Below are 23,663 nucleotides of genomic sequence, written 5' to 3'. Positions count from 1 at the left end.
ACATATTATAAACTATTTGAGACTAGACCGGCTAGTTTATCCGATTTTTTTTTTTTTTTTGGATTACGACTTACGACTCGAAATCATTTCATAGAATTTAATTATTCTTAAATTAAAAAACTTCATAGACTGAAAAAAGTCGTTTTAAGAAGTAGCAAACGTATATTTTGATCTTAGCTAAGATATTCAATTATCGTTAGATTTAGTACTACGGGAGCATCTAGTAAGGAACTATTTTTATTACATTTTTAATACTTTCACACTCTACCCTTTGTATTCCTTCCTCTTCAACTTTGAATTATCATCCATAGTAAAAAACTTGGTTTTAACTAAGAATACGCATAAAAATGTACTAGTTTAAAAAACCTGTTAAAATACAAAACTAAGCTTGAGATATATGTCTTTCAAAATTTCTTAGACCTGTTTTCTACACCGGTTAGATGTAACTCGTTTAATAATTCTCGATTCTTTTGTGTAATAAAACTAACCCTAATGTAAATTTAAAATTTTATAAAATAAATTATATCATTATAGAACACATATTTAAAAGTAAATTAAACATTTTATTAATTCGTCCGCGTGAAATATTGTCTTCGGGCGGTATTTTTACTGTCAATACTTAGACTAATTATTTTACATAAAATTATAAAATACTAGCTGTGCCCGCGACTTCGTCCGCGTGAAATACTATCTCGGGGAGCATTTTTTTGGGCTAAATATTTTACTTAACCGACGTGCTATGCTTTGATGTATGAATGTAGAAGAAAATAGAGAGAGGTGTGCCAGGACCGCGCCAAATGAAGGTCCTAGGTCCTGTCCTCCTAACCTACCCCTCTGCGTTACGGGCGTGAATTATGTTGTTGTTGTGGTATTTTACTTAAACTTATAAAAAATGCCAAAAAATTTTAAACTTACAAAACATCTTCCCATACAAACTTTTATCCCCTATTCCGTTTTGTTACATTGCAATCTTGAGGGTAAAACTTTTACAAACTTCAAATGTCATATTTATTTATATCAAATCAGCAGCCTAAAAAATAAGTTTCAAGCTTCTAACTGTAAAACTGACGATACTTCCATACAAATTTCCACCCCCACTTCGGCCCTTTTTTCGTGTTAAAAAGTAGCTTTTTTCCTTTCTCAGGCTCTAGACTAAATATTGGTAAGGGCAACAGTAAAACATATTAAACAAAACATTCACCAAAACCTCACATATTGTAAAACAAATTTTCATCCCCTATTGTTATTTAGCACCCTTGGGGGTAAAATTTTTACAAAAATGTAATTTCATATTTATTTATATATCAAATTAGCAGCCTTCGAAAGAAGTTTCAAGCTTCTATCTGTAAAAATGACGATACTTTCATACGAATTACCACCCCCACTTTCAACCCCTTACAACCCTTTTTCGCGTTAAAAAGTAGCCCATGTTCTTTCTGTGGCTCTAGACTAAATGTTGGTAAGGGTAACAGCAAAAAATATCAAACAAAACATTCACCAAAACCTAACATATTGCCAAACAAAATTTCATCCCCTATTGTTATTTAGCACCCTTGGGGGTAAACTTTTTACAAAAATTTTATTTCATATTTATTTATATGAAATTAGCAGCCTTAAAATTAAGTTTCAAGCTTCTAACTGTAAAAATGACGATAATTAAATACAAACTTTCACCCCCACTTTTAACCCCTTTTTCGCGTTAAAATGTAGCCTATGTCCTTCCTCAGGTTCTAGACTATCTGTGTACTAAATTACATTTAAATCGGTTCAGTAGTTTTGGCGTGAAAGCGAGATAGACAGACAGAGTTACTTTCGCATTTATAATATTTGTAAGGATTACAACAAAACATTAAAGTTACAAAACATTCTCATAAACATTACATATTCCCATATAACCTTTCATCCTCTATTCCCTATTGTTATTTTGCACCCTTGAGGGTAAAACTTAACTTTGAATGTCATATTTAGTTATATCAAATTAACAGCCTAAAAATAACTTTCCTATGTCCTTTCTCGGGCTCTAGACTATCTGTATACCAAATTTCATTTAAATCGGTTTAGTAGTTTTGGCGTGAAAGCGAGACAGACAGACAGTTACTTTCGGATTTATATTTGTAAACATTTACCAGCCAATCCATCACAACCACGTCCTCGCTTTTCCTACTTTATATGTTTTGGCATAAAGGTCTTTATAATTTGTCTATTTAAGGAGTTTGGGGTTTGTGAATATTGGAAAACTGTTGATAGCTTCTCATTATACGATATTTCTAAGAAACGAGTTGAATCTTAGTAGTCATATAGGGACATAGTCGCTAAGATGTTTTTCTAATTAATAATTTGAATTGTCTGTCCGGTTTCTAATAAAATGTAAGTAAATTTTAAACACTTTTACATCTTAAATCCTTGAAGTAAATATTCAAATTCATCATTTGAATTTAAAAATAAAAAGAAGTATGTCACATTTGATATTCGAGTTAGAAAAATAGTAATGCACCTTGAATATATACTCGTACTTTCCGTAATCAGTAACTAAATTGGGTGCTTTGCATTCCGCCTTCAAAGTGCCCATAAAATCGATAATTCAGTATTACCCTAACAGTTCGCAATGCTCTACTCTATTAGCTATTATAAATATGTAATTAACTACGATCATATATAAGTGTAAATTATAAGTAAAACTAAACCCAGCACTTCCAATGACAGTTATAATAATGGCAAAGTTCAAGCAAAAAATACAAGAAAAAAACAACTGACTGACATACAAGAGAAGAATACAAATTGAAAAATAACTCACTCGTTAAAATCGGATAAGTCGTTTAGACTACAAGCGGTCACAATGGTGTGCAATAACATAAAAAAACCGGTATAAAAAAACTTCATACGCATGAAAAACAGTACCGTCCTGAGTCAGCCGGGTAAAAATGGAGAAACTCATATTTAGACCAATGATCATATAGCATATAACAATCGTATCAATAAATGACGTATTTTAATGGACATGTAAAGTAAATTAAAATTCACATTAGTTCTATAAAGATTGCGGTTAATTTGTTGTTTTGTAATGATGTCATTCCTAAAATCTATGCGATCCCACACAAACACGTCTTATACATAGCACCACGCAGGAATTTACTTAAGATAAGTATGACAATGGAAATTAAAGTAATTGTCGATTTTCACTACCGAAACATTTGTATATAAGCATATTATTACGTCTGTCTTTTCGAAGAGGATGAAAGTGACGACCAATTCGTAACTATCTTAACTGACAACTAAGATAGAACCAGCGGAAAGTTTAGTTCCCGATACCCGGTCTTTATAATTTTAAATATCTCTGACGCGGGTGCATGTTTTTTTTTTATAGGATGTTATAAATAGATGTTAATTAACACTGGTTTAGTCGCAGAAATTTTTGACGTCATCGAAAGTTTTATGTATAAATATGAATAGAGAATGTTTATGTGTTGGTATTTATCTAAACGGAACAGTGATAGCCTATTGCAATTCTTGCAGATTCTATGATCCTAGAGGCTAATCTATGTTGGTTTATATGAGCGTTATTTTCTATGCGTTTTTAGTTATTTCGACGAATTTAAGAGGCCTCTAGCTCGTTTTCCACCATATGATATAAGAAATGAAGATGATTTTTTCTAAGACGATTACTTGAATGATATTTTAGGGCTGTTAGATTTTATGTGATGTGATTGAAACTGGCGGCAAGCAATGTCGCGACGGCCATTATTAATATACGAGTACAACACTACAAGCATTGACGTAAATGTATGTATGTTTAACAAGTCTTTTAAACCGACTACAAAAACGGACGCCTTCAATTCGTATGTATGTTTTTTACTACGCTTATGGACATAAGGGCTATGACCATAAGAACAGGTTACACTGAGGAGTGGGAGGGGGTTGGTAGATGATAAGTCCAGGTTCTAGATACCGACAGCAATAATAGCTATAAAATTATTGCGCAATACCTCACACCGAATTGCGGATAAGTTTTAACTGAGGAGATGTTCCCGTAATAAAGTGTTCAGAAAAAAGTGTATAAACAATTCTTAGATTTAACTAACTTTGGGTTTCATCTACCGGAACACTTGCATAAACAATATTTTTCAAACAGGATGGGAGGGGTGACAATTTGTTTAGCCAATGGAAGCCCACGTTAAATTATAGTAGCTGTACAGTTTTACGACTTGTTTTCCTAGTAATATGTAAATGTGTATGGTGTAATGATTACTTTAATAATTTTACAGTATCATAAATTCATTATCATAGACGATAAATAAAGTATGTAATTATATGTTGAATAATCTATTAAACGTACATACTGGGAACCAAATAGATCCCTATTAGTTCAGAAGAAGGAAAATATCCTATTTTCTCGCCGCGTTCACTAGACTAAAAATGTAAGTAACCTAAAAATATCCTGTGCAAATTATGAAATTGTTTTATTATATTTTGATATTACATAAAGGCACTCCAATTTTATTTATCTCTACAGATACAAAAGTAATTATGACAAACATTCCTTTTTTGAAAGACCTTGGTTAATGCCAAAGTATTTTGTGTTATGGAAATTGCAACATTCTAATCGCAAATTATTTCCGTAATATTTGCATTTGATCTATTAAGGATCTTGGTGTGAGTTATTGAATAATCACATATCTGCATACTTAAAAATACGATACATGTATTTATGTGATGCCTTTTGGTCCTACAGTATTGGACCTATCCTAATTTGATTTGATATGCTTAAATCATCATAAATATAATTAAGTAAGGATCATTGTATTCTTTCTCGTTTATTTCAATTATTCAATTATGTAGTTGTATTTCATTTGCAAATACATTTAAAAACTTTAAAGACATTAAGAGAAATATCAAAATTTTACTTCTTAATTTTATCTTACTAATATTATAAATGCGAATGTTTAGATGGATGGATGGATGTTTGTTTGAAGTTATCGGAACGGCTCAACGGATCTTGATGAAATTTAGCACATATGTAGAACATAGTCTGGAAGAACACATAGGCAACTTATTAACTATAATTCCGCGCGGACGGTATCGCGGGCGACAGCTAGTAGTTTCCTAAAAAATCGGTAAGCTTAGGTTATTACTTAAAGTGCTGTAAAATTTATAAATGATAATAAATGTAAAGTAATTTAAATCAGAAGGTGTTGAGGAAACAATAAAATATATTATTTCGTTCCGTACATTACTTGTTGTGCTAATTGCTTGTTATAAAATGTAAATATCAGTGTTGCACAATCTGAGCAAAACTTGACCCTAATAATGTGTTTATATTTCGCTGAACGAAAGCATAAGTTGAATGAACGGTATCTTCTAACCGAATTTGACCGTGAACTTTAACGTAAATTGTACTTCTATTTAATATACAATAAAAGGCTTTAAAAATTCCGGTTTTGTGCCTTATTATAAAAATATAGTTCTGTGCCTTTTAACCTAATCATATTTGAATTATGTTCCTAATAAAATGTGTGAATTTTTACATATATAGAAATTCACATATAATTAAGAACATCTGCACTTTTCTAGCAAATTGCTACATATCTTGAAGAACATGTTCTTATCGGAAAAGCATCCTTTGTTTCATCCATTCCCTACATGGCGACCATAATGATATTTGAAGTATTTAGTTATTTTGTGAAAATTGTGACTTAAACTGAAGTAATGCTGTAAAATAAGGGCAGCTAATGTTTTATAGCTATTTGAGAAAAGTTTCACGAGAAATATTTCGTCTATGGTCAAAAGTTTTGTAACCAGGTAAAACGAAACCTGATGACTTGAGTTATAAAACTAAAAAAAAAGATTTTCTTGTAAATAATTTTATTCTCTTACGCTCGAAATGTCTAGAACAAAAACTAATAGACGTTCACACAGAGGTAAAGTGTAAAGGATTGGTACGGCAGTGGGGCTAAGTCAATGTCACGCGCGTGCGGCGCAGCACAAATTGAGTGTTGTGCAATCTTCATATAATGAGATTAAACCACAGGCGGTTGATATTAAACACATGTTATTCGATGTATTTACCACAGTAAATGAAATCGCGATATCCGTAGAAGCAAACGCGTCAAACTCCTCAGTTTACAGTGGCATTGAGTTCATTCATCAAAGACATCATTCTTAAGATTAAATACCACACATGGATAAACAATAACGTCTAGATTTTTATCACTATGTATAAATATACAGGTGCTACAAGTTTAGATATAAAATAAAGTCAGTATTGTGGGATGACGCTTTATTTAGCTTAAATCAATTGTTCACATCGGGCTTCTATAGAACAAAACTGAGAAACTCAATTTGTTTGATGAATTGGCATCTTTTGCAAACAAGTTATAAAATATTTGTCCTTTAAAATACTATAGTTGGAATAATTATAGTTCATTAGCCTTCCGATGAGTCATATTCTTGATATTGGCTAATCAAGATATTTAGATACAAAATCGTGATACATTTACTTCCATATTATAGAAATCTTACTTCATATTAATGTTATAAATTGCGAATGTTTGGATAGTTGTTTATTAGAAGGTATCTGCAGAACGGCTAAAGGGATCATGCTGAAACTGGGTATAGGTGAAGAACATAGTCTAGAAGAGAAAATAGGCTACTTATTAAGTTTTTTTTACATCGGCGGACGAAGTTGCAGGCGACTCCTAGTCCAGATTATATCTGATTAATATTGTAATTATTTAACAACGAACTTCAAATCAGAACACAATAATGTTTGCGTAATCGTATTTAACAGCATTACGCTCCATGGTCGAATATAAAGTGTAACAAAGAATGGACCGACTTATAATTGTACCATTCCTTCCCATTGCCAAAGTACTCGTATAAAAATGTTAGGTTGGTGAAAAAGATATGCATTATTTTGAGTAGGTGGCTGTACTTATCGATATCTCGTAAAGTATCGATTATACAATTTTAGATTTCTACTCGTTATAAAGATGTTCATAGTTCAGACAGTTTATATTATTAAAAACCTTTGACTGTTCTGTATTTGGTTCATTAAGTTGTGAGTTATAGGACTTTAAAAATGGACGGCATCAAAATAATTTATGGTCCCGAAACTGATAGTTGGAAATATTGGTTTTGTTAATTCTGTTTACAAATTGTTAATATTAAAAATTCAGCTCGCACACAGAGACAATGGAACTTAGGTTTTTTTAAGGTTTAGTTATTTTTTATATCTACTTAGTTATATTTTGTAATAAATTGTTTAAAAATATAGTAAAATAAAAATAATGAATAACTTTTTCCCCAACCTAAGGTGTTGGCATCTCTTTCTTTCACCTTGAAAAAAACTGATATAAATTAAAATCATTAACAACATTTACACTTAATAAAGTAAAAGTTTAAAGTAATGCAAATGGTTCTTGTAATATATAATTCAACATGAATACTATCTACTCTAATTATAACGAATTCAAATATTGTATAAAAAAAAGAATTCAAGGCTAAACGACCGTCGTCTTCATTACTACATATATATAGGAAATTTTTCTATCAACATATTTGACTTGGCCATAACACACCAGCACCTATTAGAGTCATTATCTTTAAAAAAAAACAACAAGTCTAGAATTAAATGAACATTATTTCCATTAGCATTCATCATCTTTAACCTGCCCTTATCCCTATGGAGGGTCGGCACAGCATGTACTACTCCTCCATACATCTCTATCAGCCATCATATATGAATTCAATAGCATTACCTAGCATTAAAGAGTGAGTGCCTCACAATTGATCTATCGTAAATGTAATAGGCACACAGAAGGACATTATGTCTTCGGAACCAATTGCAAGGCTTTTTAATAACGGCCTGAATAGGAGACTGGTTGTTGCGACATTGGTGCCTTCGATAGAATTGTGCCCTGAATGCAAATTATGGCCTTAAGATTACAAATACAAGTACGAATACAATTTTTCGATTACCGTTACCTAGAACTGGAAAAGATTAAAACTGTAAAGCCATGAAGTACGCGTATAAGTATTTGATCGGAAATTAAACATAATTTTCCTAATTAAAAAAAAAGTGTAAAGTAAAAAGATGTTACATGTGCAGTAGCATAAAATGCGGTTGATAAATGTTTATCGATGTTCCAAAAAGATTACATGTTTCCACGGTGATTTAATATAATAAAATACGGCTGTTGGTATGAAAATATTTCTTATGTAGAATTTTAAGTAAGCAATGTCATTATCCACGTTGGCGTCATCGACGTTCTTAGTATTATTTTGAGCAGCCAAACTTCCTCGGTTCTCTTAAAATAACCATAAATATTTTTTTGGGATATACAATATCTTATGTGTCCCTGTTCCATTATTATGTACTCATTCGCACTTGCTCTCACTCATTGTATTGTTATGCCATCGTGGATTATTTATTACTTTCTTCAGTGCTGATATCAATACTTTTAAAAATTTCTTCATTATAATGTTAATTATGATGAAATACGTGATCTGAGAGTCATCATCACTCACCTCTATGAAATTAAATGCAAGTGTACCAGTTTCATTGACATAAATCGAATCAGTTACAATTATAATAGCAAAAAGTACTAATTAATTTCGCAAGGTTAAAGGCCGATATTGTCTATGATCGGTCATTATACGATTTGACATTGAATGCATTTGACACCAACTGTTAACATTTATTACTAACTAGCTTTTACCCGCGACTCCGTCCGCGCGGAAAAGAAAATAGAAAACGGGGTAAAAATTATCCTTTGTCCGTTTCCTGGTTCTAAGCTACCTGCCCACCAATTTTCAGTCAAATCGATTCAGCTGTTCTTGAGTTATAAATAGTGTAACTAACACGACGTTCTTATATATTTATAGATAAAGAAGGTAAGTATATTAAGTTATTATTAAAAACATAACCCCTAACTTGGGGTAGGCTCCGAGCCCCTCGGTGGGGACGTATAGTGAGCTGATGATGATGATGATGAAAAAACATATAATGTGGTATATTTGAAGATGATAAAAATTATCTAGAAAAACTGTTTTGCTACCCTACATATTGTTTATTCATTTAAGAACTATGACGTCGTAAAATGAGATAAGTTCTTAAACATTTTTATGAAAAGTGTAACATACTGCATCAGGATATAGCTTGCAAATCATAATTCCTGCTTCATACCTTATAAGATATCACCATCAAAAATTGCAAGAAAATACATTGCAGTTCAAACTGCACAGGCATGTTGCACTACGCTAATAAGATAAATATTGAGGTCAGAATTTGTCACAATCAAGTCAACAGTAACAATACGGAATCAATCGCTCATATCAATATTTCTGCCTCGTCGTCTAAGCAGTGACCGTAACCATTTCTTTGAAAAATATTTTTTTTCACTAACCTTCAAGCCACGATTAACACTCAGTCTTTGGAAATAATTATGACAAACTATGATTTACAGACATAATAATTGTAATCAATGATTCGAAAAAGCACTGTTTTGTTTTAAATTACGAATAATAACAATTACTATTAAAGTAGGTTGAGTATTAAACTAATAGCGTCCAAAATGTTTAAATGTTTATGTTAAAATGTTTAATTTACGTAATCGCTGTCGCATACGACTCCGTCCGCGCGAAATTGAAAAAAAAAAACATAAAAAGTAGCCTATGTGTTCTTCCAAACTATGATCTACATCTATGACAAATTTCATCGAGATCCGTTGAGCCGTTCTGGCGATACCTTCAAACAAACATCCATTTATCCATTCATGCATCAAAACATTGGCATTTATAATATTAGTAAGAAGAAAGATTAGAACTGTCACTAATTGTAAAACTTACTTCCCCAACCGAGTCAGATAAGTCGTCAATCCATAGAGATGTCAGTAAGATTTGTATTTTGAATATCATATAGTCAGTAAGATTGTATTATTGAAATATTTATTTTTGCGCATTTTTCTTTAAAATGTACGCAAATATTTAACAAAATTTTTGTTACGGTTGTGCGAAGAAAGTTTCCTTTACAAGAAGAAACCATAATAAAAGTAATACGTGCATTATAACTTAACCTTAAGCTACTGTCAAAACATCCTTTCATAAATATATTTTCATCTCTCTCATTTATTTTCAAAACAACAGTGACAGCAAGATATCTTACGCTAGTTTCAATAATGGATATTCTCGGTTATAGAATAAATGTCACAGAACTTCCATTTCTTCTAACGAGAATAAATTGGTACTGGGATAACTTCGAAAATATGCGAACTATCCTATTTGTACGCATGTACATGCTAAGTATGTAAATATATAAGTACATGTTATATAACTGTTTGATAACCCGTAAATCAAGTTTAAGAGAATTTTGTATATACTTAAGTCAAACTAAACATAAAACCGGAACATATCTCACATGTACGATAAAATCTTGTTACGATTTGAAGTAATTTTTTTTTTTGAATAATTTAGATATGTGTAAATTAACATAATGAAAATCTTATAGTAATATTATATGGAATTATTATTGTATAATTAAATAGGGTGATACCTTGTATTTAATTACATGTATGTATACTTTTGTGAGGTAACTTGTACGTTAGTGCCTTGGCAGAGGTCACAATTAGATGATCTTGATAGTTAACTCGAATATAAAAAAAAATTCAAGTTGAATTATACACGACCAGTTCTATCCTGTCGTTCTCGAAAATGTTTTTCCAGATTATATTTATGTAAGTAAGATTGAATGTATAATAAATATTTGTATTGTATTTATATGCACAGTACATTGTGACAGTCTGTACCAAAGAGCATATAAAAGTCTTTACCTAAAAATATAAACCTAAAAAATCTTATTCACAAAAGTAAACTATAGAAAACTAACTGTCGCCAGTGATTTCATTAAGATTCGTTGAGTCGTTCAGGAGATACCTTCAAACAAACGTCCATCCATCCATCCATCTAAATATTTGCATTTATAATATTAGTAAGATATAACTGGTAAGAAGCGCCTGCGAAAATTAAATACCAAGGTAGTAATTCTAGATACTAACGGAATTGCAGAGTAAGCAGTTTTTTTATCTTTTAATAATATGTTCTTTTAATTTCATAAGAAAATTGTTACGCCAAACAACAAGTTGAATTTATTGCAGATCGAATTTTATATGTCATAAAATACGTATGTTTAGTATATAATCGTATGTTTAGTTTTATTTTAAGATATTCCTCCCAAGTAGGGTTGGAAAAAGGCAGGCGCCGGAAGTAAAAAAATAAGCCAAAACTTTAAGGTTTGTAAAACCTTGTGTGCCGACCCCACGTGAGTGGGAAAAGGCTAAGGAGATGATGATAATGAAATGTATGTATAGTGAAATAAATATTTTCTTTGAAAATTAATACATGATACATATTTAATTCAAAATGGAGCTTAATTAATATATTTTTTAGCGCCTGATACTATTCCATAGTGAATGTTTAGTATAGCTGTAGTGTTCTAGTGTCAAGATATAATACAAATTGAGCATTAATTTGTTAATCAGCTAGCTGCCTATTCTGCTTAAATATAATGATTATTATTAAATAATGAATATCGAAGTAAAATTTTTAACCATACTTACCTTCGATTTGTCTACGACTTTTACAACGCCTGTTAAATTTAAATAGCATAGTCCGACGCATAACTTTGCGTAACTTGATTCTTCAGGTAGAATTTATATATTTTATAAAGCATTAAAACTGATATATACAGAAGACAAATGTAAAGAAAGGTAAACTTTAATACACACATATATACATTAGACAAATGCTTACATTTAAATAAAAGTGAAAAAGAAACTAGTAATTATTATTTACTTTTCCGTCTTCAATAAATTCTGTAAAGCTAGTTCAACGAGTGTTGGAGCATAGTATATAGTACGAACAAGCGGCCACCTGAATTTGCTAAAAATATCCAGAACTGACCGCTGACCATAGAATTGACATCCGCCTTTGGAGATGCGTTGCCTACCTTTAATTTTGAAGGAGAAGAAATTTCCCTATTATAATCGTCCCCTCCTCTGCCAAATTCACTCCCCTATCCCATGATTTCCTCATTAGAAAAGAGTGGAAATAGGCAGAGGACTAAAATGACTTCATGCCTGTCTTCTGTTCTATTTCTGTCATATTTCACCGGTTCAGCCAGCCAATTCGTGATGAAGAGGTGTTGTGCTTGCGGGCTCTACCGCAGTTAAATCATATTAAAGTATAAAGGTTACGTGGAAAAGTGTAATGATAAATAATTCTTGTACACATTCCATAAAAAAAGAAACTTTGGTACTGGTCATATTTTAATATGTACAGTTTATGATAGGTTAACAATACTAATTTAATAAAAAATATTGTACGTACACAAGTGTTGAGCTGCTTATTAAAAATTCTTTACTTAAATTAAAACTTATTTAAATGTCGAATATTGAAATTCTCTGCAATGTTACAAAATAGTTTTACTTAGTATATATCGCCCATGGGTACGTATTATCAAGAATGAAGTTTTCTGATGGTTCTTCTTTGTTACTAGACTCATTGTCTTCTTGACCTTCTTCGTTGAGTTTCTTCGTCGTGTTTTCTGCGACGTTGCTTTCCGCGACATTAGGTTTCTCGCTCATTTCTGTCTCATCCTTTACGAAGTCAACAACACCATCGAACATTAAATGGAAGACATCAGACAGTGTGTATTTGCCGAGTTTCCTTAATAAACGCACTTTGAAATTTTGTGCGATATTTCGTACGTACTCGAAGACTTGAAGTGCCAGTTCCGACACTATGTCCCTAACTTGACTTTTGATCATTGACACGAATGGAAGTATAGAGGACAAATCCAGTGACATGTTTGCATCTAAATCTGTGTCGCTCTGTCTCGACTGTTGCCTTTGTCTCGGACTTAAGAAACCAGAAGCAGTTGGCAGAGGCATTGCGATACATGCTACCATAGCTAGGATAACTAAATTATTCATCTGCAAACAAAAATTTTTTTTAATTATTATCAACGTGTAATAAAATTTAATTTTAAAATAAATGACAAATCAAATTATTTCTTATAAAATAAAAATAACAATACATGAAAATCATAGGTAAAAGAATCCGTTGCTCACGCAAGTGTAATACTTAAATGAAAGATTATTTCACAATTTATTTTATAATTTTAAGAAATAAAATAAATCATTTTAGAATTTGATTTTTAATCGAAAGAAAAATCATTTTTGGAAACATTTTCAGGTAAATATTCAATTTAATTTGCCTACAGCATTTTTTATGAATCAAGCTTTAAATTAAAATGCTTTAAAAGTACTTCCTCGTGGTAAACGTTTATGAAAAATTATTAAATTTAGTCATATGCAATTTAATGTAATAAATATAACTTTGATTGCATACGTTTTGGTAAAAAATATATATTTTAATATGACGCATAAAACAGTAATCGGGAAATGCTGAACAAAAATTAAATTGTTATTTTTTTTAAATCACAGAAACTGCAATTAACTTTTTTATTGGAAACAACTTTCGAAGGAGTAAACAGTGCCTTTCGAAAGTAGCTTTTATCCTGAACTATTTTCATAGTTTTTACAGTAATTTCAAAGTTTAATGGCCAGATACATTAAACGAACAAAATTGATATATTTTTATTCAACGAAGTTAACGTTATCTATATCTCTTACCATGATTTTCGGATGCCAGCAAACCCGTATAAATATCAATTTTTAACTTAATTTTTTTTTCCAAGGAATCGATAGATCAGAATTATTTTTCTACAGGAACTTTAGTGTTGGAAACTCATAGTAAAAATTTAAGAATATTTTTAAAATATTAATACAATGTAATTTATCCCTGAATTTTATATAATATGGTTAAAATGGTACTTACGATGATGTTATATGTCGTTGCTTCTGTTGTTTTCGATAATTTTTTTCACACAAAAGTGTTTGTAAGTAGATTACAACAAATAGTACTTCTTTGTACTGACCTTCGATTGCTTCTATATGATCGATCACTAAAACACCTTTTTATATGAAGTAAAATTAACTAATTAGTTAATTTATAGATTAAATAATTAGAATTTATCCTAATTGCCTGATTAAAATATTTTGCACAATATTCACACAATGTTTAATTAATTAGTAACATCAATAAATGACTCATTCATTTAACAATGAAATGCTCTCACGACTGTTTAATTTTTAACCATAATTTTGCACGATTCTTAACCAAAAATTTCGTTTGTGTTCAAACTTTAAATGCTTTTAATGTATCAGTGCTAATTAATTCTTTAAAACAAAAACTCAGCAACAGATAAATAAACAGACATTAATGCACATAATGTACTTTTTGTTCCTTAACTCCAGATATAAATTAATAGCTCATTCGTAACCACATTGGTTTAAAAAATATAAAAAAAGTATTTGAGCTTAATTATAGAACTAATAAAGTCATCCTGGTGGTAGCGAATTGTTATTTTTGTAATCACAGTGATAGTTACATTAGCTTTTTGTTTTTTTTAATCGGTAAAATCTGGTGTTACAATAAACATGTTGTGTTACAAAAAAAGAGCATTCTTAATTTGAAATCCACAAGAACTAAATTGTGCCTATACCGCTAAACAATCAAATAGTTGATCTCTTTGATGTGTTAAAAAGATCCTAAAAAAATTGGACAAAACAGCAGTGTTCAATCGACTTAAATACAAAAATAATGAAACAACGTTACACGAAGCACATTTCTGATATAATTACTAGCTGTCGCCCGCGACTCCGTCCCCGCGGAATTAATAAAACTTTACTAGTAGCCTATGTGTTCTTCCAGACTATTGTCTACATCTATGCCAAATTTCGTCTAGATACGTTGATCCGTTGAGGAGATACTTTCAAACAAACATCCATCCATCCATCCATCCAAACATTCGCAGTTAAAATATTAGTAAGATTACAATGTCGTCTATAATAACCTTATAAAAAGGAATTGTAATTTTGTATGTAACGAATAAACTCAAAAACTACTGGATCCATGTCAAAAATTCTTTTGCCACTAGAAAGCTACATTACCACTGAGTAACTTAGTCTATATTTAAATACGAGTATTACTAGACTTATATTTAGCGGAATTAAAAACTCTACATTCTTAAATATATTTATTAACTTTCCTGTTAATAACAATACAAAAACCGATAAGGTAAATGCTTTTCAAAGTACTAAGAACGTTAATCTTCACCACAATCATAAATGCGGTTACGATGAACGATCACAAACATTAACAATGAAGATTTGATAAATTTGTTAGAGCTTCGTTACGTGCGTTTATTGTATACCAGGAATGCTAATTCATTGTTAAGAGAAATATGAAGAAACATGTAGCTCGATTCTAGGAGATATGCTAAGCTTCATAAGATACAATGCTTACTACACAATTGGGTATATATATATTAATATATGTTAAATATTAATATAATTATTAAATTATCATATTCGTCATACCTCACAAAGTTAAGTCGTTAGCTGGACATAGGCTTTTCTCAATTTACAAAAAAGTTAACAACTTTTAGTTATGAATTTTTATTTTCAATATCAGAAATCGTATAAGAAAGCTACATCTTCTATATATACCTATGTATAAAAGAAAGTCGTGTTAGTTACACTATTTATAACTCAAGAACGGCTGAATCGATTTGACTTAAAATTGGTGGACAGTAGTAGTAGCTTAGAACCTAGAAACGGACATAGGATTATTTTTACCCCGTTTTCTATTTTTTATTCCGCGCGGACGGAGTCGCGGGTAAAAGCTAGTATTTTATAAGTCAGAAATATTAAACTATGCCCTAGTAGGACATCTAGCTAAGCCCGTTCATTTGCTTACGATGCTTTTAAAGCCGTGGTGAATAACATATTCATATTAGTCGAGTGACCGATTGTAATGTCCCAAATCTGGTGTTCCCCAATAGAAGGCTCTATTGGAACAATTGTTATCGTGTCCATTGTATTAATGGCAATGGCATCATCGCTTTTGAATATTTAGTATATAATACAAACCTTTAAAAAAAATATTAATTGCATTTGATATTGTCTTTTATTTTAATTACGAAACGAAAGTGTACATTTGTATTTTGTCAGATAGACATGTCAAATTTAACCCCTAACTTAGGGTAGGCTCCGAGCCCCTCGATGAGGATGTATAGTAAGCTGATGATAGTGATGATGATGTCTAATTTTATTCACAAGATCACGGATGCGTTAGCTATTTATGCAGTGTCGAACCCGATTAGCAATCTATGACGTCACTAGGCGTCACACGTAATCTCTTGAACGTCATAAAACGACGCACTTAATCTTAAATCCTGCAAAGACACGACTTACAAGATTACCATAAAAAATCAATTTCAAAGCGTTTGGCATTTATAAAGCTTTTGCAACCACAAGTGCTTTGTAGAAACTTTTGTGTTGTTTTTACAATGGATGCTGGTAAAAAATGCGTGCAGTTTAGTCGGTTCTTTTGAATCATTAGATACGTTTTGTTGGGTAAAATACATCTCCATTTCGTCTTAATAATATCATAAAAAGTAACTTGGAAACATATGTAGCAAAAACAGGGATTTTTTTATTCCCCCCTTCAGGAAAACTCATTGAAGTACTCGAAATAGATGTTATTGCTCCAGGAAAACAATTCTTTATTTTTAAATACAATAAAAAAACTCCATTCAAAGTTTTTGAAAATTCAGCTACTTGACCGATAAAGAACATAGATGTAATCTTAAAATAACAATCTGTAATTTCAGGGCATCAATGATAACAAATAAATATACAATAAACAAGGTAAAGTAAATAATGCTTTGTTTTGTTTGAAATATTAGTTCTTGGAAAGTAGATAAGTTTTTGCGATTAGAATGAGTAGAAAAGTAGAGTGATAAAATAAAAATCAAAGTCTACGTATTAGCTTATTGACAAGTTTAAAATTAATCACACACAAAAGATAGTATAACTGCCATAATCTCACTAATATTATAAATGCGAAAGTTTAGATGGATGTCTGTTAGAAGGTATCTCCGGAACGGTTCAACGGATCTTTTTGAAATTGAAATTTAGCACAGATGTAGAACATTGTCCAGAAGAACTCATAAGCTAATTATTAAGTTTTTTTTTTTAATTTCGCGCGGACGGCGTCACGCCTAACATATTTATTTATGTATTGTATGTGCTGCAAAAACTACGGGTATTTGAATAGGTGTATGTCGAGTAAATGTTTATATAGTTTATATGGATTTTAATTTTTGTTATTAATTTTTTATAAGAAAATGTTGGGAGTGAAACAGTTACGATACAATAACAAGTACATATTTGCAAGTAAATATCTGACGGTATTAAATACCGTGGGAACAAAATATATCGCAAATTACGTCACAGTACATTTTTAAAATTACTTTAAGGATTAAATGAATTTTAAAATAAAGCGTCGAGAATTCACGAACATTAAAAAAAATAATAGCCAAAAATATTTTTGTAAATTTATTAAAATTCGTAGGATCAGTAGGATATTTTAAGTGTATATATTTTGAAAGATTTTTAATTTTCACTTCAATTTGTATTGAAATTGTGTGTATATAACTGGTCTATTAGCAAAATCCTCGAAATTAATAAAATATACAAAAAGAACAAATCAATAAAAAAGAATATAGTGTTCAAGCAAATATGAAATCAGTATGGCCTATTGTCAAAATAAAGGTAATGTGCATCATGTATGTTGGGTATGGTTATATTAGTATAGTTATTTCCAGAAATATATAAATATTCCAGGCCAAGGTTGACTAGGATCATTGCTACTTGCATTTGAATACATTTATATAATACTTGAATAATAGGTTCACAATGCAGATTAAAAGTTGAAAGTTTATGTTAACATTGGGTCGGACTGCCGAAACACAAAACTAATTAATGTAAAAAACACATTACAGTACAAAATACATTCTATTATTATTTCGATCTCGGTACTGCACAGCCATTATAAATGAGCACCAAGATTGCAATAATTTCGAGTAAGTTCGACGGCACACCGACTAGTTTTAGACAGGATCTTTGTAGAAACTTCTCTCGCCTTCGGTGCCTATTAATAAAGCTGGTCTAGTATAGCTTTAACGCCCTTAGTCTCCCTTTTAAAACATAACCTAGTATACTGTTATTACACAATCTATCAAATATTGTCATGGTGCAGGCAAAAAGTTTCATTAAATCAGAAAAAAATAAGCTTTTTAAGGAACAAACCTTCTCTGGCGTTGAGAAACGCTTAAGGGACAATCGTACAGACAGTGAATATTATTTATTCCAAAAGTAAAATATATTACCTAGTAGCTAAACTCAGCATGTGTTGCTATACCAAAGTCAAAACGATGTCAAAAATCATTGTTACTCTATCAGATTATGAGCAGTCGAAACCCACAGAAACAATTTCCGGTTCGTTATTAATTACTTCCTTAGTAAATTACAAAAACAAACATTCCGTTCAGTATTTAAATGTAGATAAGGTGCGATTATATATAAGGTGTTTTATAATGGCTTAACTGTGATTGTGATATTAAAAGGAGCGTGGCAATGAGTGTAGCAGGCCGGCGCCTGCGCTGCTTTCAGTCTAACGCTACAAACACTTTGCAACGGTTATACGCTACGCTCGCTTCAACTGTAGGTTTTCCCGCGTTTTCCTAAATAAAATATACGGTCAAATTTTATTTGTGTATACATTTAAGTTTATTATACTTAAAAAATATATATTCATTTGCAATTTAAACATCAGTGTGATTCTACATGGTCGAAGAGGGAAATAAAAATTTTCCTAGCATCATGAGGAAATGCTTCAAGATGGGTCTTTTCAAGAGTAAGTGTTTTTATTTTTTTCACTTAGACTTCCTATGTGATAGTATAGATAGTGTGCCGGAAATGTTAGGAAATTTATTTGATCTATTTTTTTTGTTTATAACAACGTTTCATAAATTCCTAACTAATATTAAGTTTTGAAATCACAACATTTTAAAAACTCATGTTTTGGGATGAGCACATCATTAAAATAAACAATAAATTCATATAAAACAAGCAGTTGTATAATAATTTGTCCGTACAAAAAAAAAATTAAAACAAAACCAACTCATGAATAATACAAAAATAGATCGCATTTTCTAAGACTTCTTAACGAGCTAATCGAATTTAATCATTATCCTTTGTGTCTAAAAATTACATACTTAAGCTGTGGCAGCAAGTATGTAACGTCTGTATTTATTTCTTGCATTACGAAAAAAAAAACGTGCTTTGTTTGTAAAATATTTTAATTTTAGGTTAGCCTTATCCTTAATGTAAAAATAGCGTAAATACGTTTTATAATTTTGTGATATTTAAATAAGCCTGCAACATTATTTTATAGCTTGAATTTAAATGCACGTTTACGTGGAATATTTACGTTAATGATGTTCTAAAAATCTAGGTACATTTTCAAATTTTTTATATATTTGTAATGAGTACTAAACGTCTCAATTTTTTTTACTATATCCCTCCTTAGTAACAGAGTGCAGGCTTGGAACCGGTTACTTCATGTTTTCGCTTTGTACCTGAAGCAACTTTTAATATGTCCTCTTCTGGAATCTTCCTTTTTATTGAGTTGGTGAACTAAAATAAATAGTATGGTCAATAATGAAAAAAAAATTGTAAATGTTATGAGTATGAGTATGAGTTGATCTTAAAAATAATTGTTTTGTTGTATAGTAAGCCATTAAATTTAAATTATAGTATCCTAGCTTAATTCCTAACCAATATTTTATAGTACACCTCAATTCTCTGTCACAGAATTTTCGTTATATTAAAACTAAATAAATTTTTGGATGAAAATGTTAGCACCTAAAATTAAAAAAGCAAATATAGTACAACTTCTGCTTTATAATTGTTAGCTTGAGTATGAGATTCATATCATCTTGTATGTCAAAGTGTCATTAACTCAATAATTAATAACACTAGTCTAACAATAATATTCAAGACAGATATAAATACATAGTACCTATGTATTCTTGGCTGAGGTATGAAAGCGGAAATGTATCTAAACAATTTCCTATATACAAATCTCAGGACATACGAATCCTAAGTTCGATGTAACTTGGATGCACGTATCGTTAAATCTGCAAGACAATATAAATACAACATCAGTCATATTCGGTAGAGCTAGGTCAAGTCTTTATTTATGTGTGATTTTGTTCCTAAAACAGCCAATGTATAATCCCACAAACATATCTGATCCGATGAGAGAAGCAGTACTATCACGGTTAAATTTATCAGATAATATGTAAAACCTACTTAGGCATAAAAATGATATAAAAAACAAGAAAACTACGGTATGAGGATCTTTTGGAGCTTTTTTGATATTGACGGAGGACACTGATAAACTTGCAATTTAGTGTAATTTATGCCCATCGGGTCAGATAAGTTTGTCGTTCTATAATTGTAAACTCTTTCATATTACATCAATGCAACCATTTTAATGCAAGTTTCTTTTATTGTAGACCTTTCATGTGGAGACATGTAAGAAAATTAAGTTCTAAATAGTTCAAAACTCGAAAAGTAAAGTATCTAGAAAAAAATAATTTTTAAAATTGTCTGCAAGTGATGAATAAGTCGAAATATCTGTTTTCCTTTTGTTTTAATACATGAAAATATTTTTAAATTACTTGTACATGTTATAAATTCCACATTTTTCTTAAGATTCTTTCGATTTTTTATATTTATAGGCATATGATCGTTGGAAAACCAAAAATGTATATTTTTAGTGTCCTTTTGAAACATTGGCGTTTATCCGAATCCATAACCTTTAACAAGACAATAATTAAATTATGTAAATACCAAGAACACGTAAATCTTGTAAAGATAAGACCAATAATAAGCAATGTTAGAGGAGCACGTGTCTCGGGGTTGATCTTTTAACTCCTTGTAGATAATTCGTGTCTTATCTCATTTCGCACGGAAGTGTGTAGTTGTAGATTAGCAAGCTTGTATATTTATGCTAGATAATTGCATGCATAAATGCATTTTTGGTATTTTTATTTCATAGAACTACGTAAATCGACTTTTCTGAAGAATATACTACAAAATAAAAATGATACTGATAAAATAATACATTTATAGAAGAGAAATGATATATTTTTGTCCAGAATTCCCTCATATACTCACTTATATACTTGTATTTTTTATAATCTACATTCTACCAGTTATTATGCTAATGCAAAGTAACTTTTTGAATTCAGGAGTATAATCGTTGCATATATGTCCCACTGAAGAAATACAGAAGATAAACTAAACCACAAAAAAAAGTAGAAAAAGACTGTCTACAAACTGATAAAACAACATTTTATAAAAAAAATTAATTTAGAACCAAACCAAGATAGAATTCAGAATCGGTTAATTTTTATTTCAATTCTAAAGTTTCAGTTTATATCATATCATCATTTCTTCTATTTATTACAATAGTTAGTACAAACAGAAAAATATAAACAACATGTGTACCTTCACAATTACGTTACGTGCAACACATTTATTTCAAGTAGCATCTCACCTTGGCATCGTTCAATGACTTATCTACAAATTATCATAGCACTTATTGATGACATACAATTTAAGATATGACTACTGTCAATATATGTACTACGTGCATTACCAAGGATGAAATTTGTAAAAATATTATAGTGCAAACAATGTTATCTACGACCATCTCTTTCTCAAGAAGTTATTTTTATATACTGAAGCTGAAGTTACTGAAATCATAAAGTTAATCTGATAGAAATTAGAATGAATCATAACAAATAACGTATAATAAAAGATATTCAAATAGAATATGTAGAAATTTTCAATTTGTATTCAATTTAGTTTTCTAAATTATGTAAAAAGTTCTATATATTTGATGTTAATAAGACATCACAGACAACGGTTTACGCTAGGGGTGAACGAGAGTACGACGTATTATCGCCCATAAAAAAACAGAATATGTCATATAGAGGGGATATAAGTCCTCCTTGCTTTCCTTGAGACAGTTTTGTCGACAACTCAATGTCGCCTAATCAGTAACGTAACAGTAGCGCTAACTATGAATTAATAGATAAAAGCACGTGTCAGCATAATTAGTTTCAATTTAAGTATATAATAAATTTGCCGATAGATATCCTAAAATAATATAAATAGTAATCTAAAAATATTATGGAATCTGAAATACAATATTTGGATAATCTATAACGATGTAAATACATATATACCATAGATAATCATTTTTGTATGTGGCTTGTTTATGTATGATACCTATTTTTTTTTTTCATTAACTCATGTTAACTATTTTGTTTTAATGTTTTTATTTCATTTTATTTTATAACACTGTTTAACAACAGAGGGAGATAATTATAATTTTGCGAATTGTTTTCTAACGTGTCAATACAGTAACTTGTCCAATGACATGGAACCAGTACTGAGATAGAACCAGCAGAAAGTTTATTTCACGATGGCCTGTCTTTATATTCTTTTAAACACCTTTACGTATAATATGTATCTAAATGTTAGTAGAAAAATGGTTAGATAAAAGTAACATCTGGTAATAAATAACATAAATATATTCAGGTAAAACAGGTCTCCCTAATCACAAGGTATTGTTGTCTGTACTAAAACTCAACAAAGTGAACAATATCAGATATTTAATGTAACCTAAATAACAAATTAAAAGTATAACTCAGTTTCTAACAACTTAGGTATAGTATATATACACAACTTTTTATACATTTTTAGGATATCTTCTTATATATAAAATTCTCGGGTAACAATGTTCGTTCCCGTACTCCTCCGAAACGGCTTGACCGATTCTCATGAAATTTTGTGAGCATATTGAGTAGGTCTGAGAATCGGCCAACATCTATTTTTCATACCCCTATTAAGTTTTTTTTAACTGCGCGCGGACGGAGTCGCGGGCGACAGCTAGTATTAATAGAATATCTAAACATTTCACTCGTTTTATACTAAGGATAAGACATTTTAGACCGTGTCTTAAAGTTGTATCACATTATGTCAACATCGAATGTTAATATAAGAACTGTCTCTGAAAACCATTCAACCAGTTTCTTTTAATGCCTATTTCTTAATACTGCTCTACTTTTACGATTGCAAATATTACTAGTATTTCATGTACCATGGTCTTGATTATACACATTATTTACACGAAAAATTCACAAGCGCTTGCAATGTGCTATCTTGATTCGGTCAATTGTAAGTCATTTATTGATTATGATTAAAATAACGTAGTACTACAAGTATATTTAATGTCGATTTACAAAAGAACATCAACAAACGAGACTGTTTTTTGAGATTACAAAGAGAAATGGTTTGGTTGTTAGTTTGTACCCTAACTAGAACACGACAGAACTGATTTTAGAATATGGTACACATAAAAAGCTTTACTAAGCTATGTGATATTATTTTTCCCAGCAAAGAACAAATAAATGTAAAGAAATAATTAACTTTTTTATTGTAAAAAAAAACTTTTCTTTGGCTCAGTTATAAAATAAATAACTATAACATGATAACAAGAAAACAATTAATTAATTTTATCGACACCTAAGTATAAATCAATTTCGTAAAATGTCCTTTGGTGTT

General features: G+C 30.4%; 1 protein-coding gene across 1 annotated transcript in view; it reads left to right on the top strand.

Moving 5' to 3' along the window:
* The window catches only part of LOC106719679 (organic cation transporter protein), a 42,692-nt gene that overhangs the window by 716 nt on the left and 18,313 nt on the right, over window positions 1-23,663 (top strand). The gene's annotated exons all lie outside the window — the stretch shown is intronic.

Source organism: Papilio machaon, chromosome 11 (genome assembly GCF_912999745.1).
Source record: "Papilio machaon chromosome 11, ilPapMach1.1, whole genome shotgun sequence".
Classification (NCBI taxonomy): Eukaryota; Metazoa; Arthropoda; class Insecta; order Lepidoptera; family Papilionidae; genus Papilio; species Papilio machaon.
This window is presented reverse-complemented; position numbering and strand designations above follow the sequence as displayed.